The sequence below is a fragment of the Triticum dicoccoides genome, chromosome 4A, assembly GCF_002162155.2.
Source record: "Triticum dicoccoides isolate Atlit2015 ecotype Zavitan chromosome 4A, WEW_v2.0, whole genome shotgun sequence".
NCBI lineage: Eukaryota > Viridiplantae > Streptophyta > Magnoliopsida > Poales > Poaceae > Triticum > Triticum dicoccoides.
The window spans coordinates 691,311,600-691,312,586 of record NC_041386.1 but is presented as its reverse complement, the minus strand read 5'-3'; positions in this window follow the sequence as shown (position 1 = coordinate 691,312,586).

Below are 987 nucleotides of genomic sequence, written 5' to 3'. Positions count from 1 at the left end.
AGGTTCCAAGTTGGCATGGTATCATCATTTCACCCACATAGCATGTGCAAGAAAGTAGAGAAGCTTAAGGCAAAAACTGGATGCACTTCGTGTACAAAACAGACAATCTCCTTTGAAGTATTAGGGTTTCATACGGAGACTCGTCTGTTACAAAGGGATTTCATTTTTTGAACTTATTTGAACCCCCTAGTTTTTCTGTGTTCAAAATGCACCATTCAAAGCCACATCATCAATTTACAACCCTTTCTGACTTCATTTGTTATTTTTCATGCATTTACTGATTATTTTGAGCTATAAGACCATGAAATTGAAAAGCATTTGAAATGAACTCTGAAAAGGTTCCAATTTGGCATGGTATCATCATTTCACCCACATAGTATGTGCAATAAAGTAGAGAGGCTTACGGCAAAAATTGGATGCACTTCGGGTACAAAACGGACAATCTCTTTCGAAGTATTAGGGTTTCATACGGAAACTCATCTGTTACAAAGGGATTTCTTTTTTTTGAACTTATTTGAACCCCCTTGTTTTTCTGTGTTCAAAATGCACCATTCAAAGCCACATCACCAATTTACAACCCTTTCTGACTTCATTTGTTATTCTTCATGCATTTACTGATTATTTTGAGCTATAAGACCATGAAATTGAAAAGCATTTGAAATGAACTCTGAAAATGTTCCAAGTTGGCATGGTATCATCATTTCACCCACATAACATGTGCGAGAAAGTAGAGAGGCATACGGCAAAAACGGGATGCACTTCATGTACAAAACGGACAATCTCTTTCGAAGTATGAGGGTTTCATACGGAAACTCGTCTGTTACAAAGGGATTTCATTTTTTTGAACTTATTTGAACTCCCTTGTTTTTCTGTGTTCAAAATGCACCATTCAAAGCCACATCATCAATTTACAACCCTTTCTGACTTCATTTGTTGTTTTTCATGTATTTACTGATTATTTTGAGCCATAAGACCATGAAATTGAAA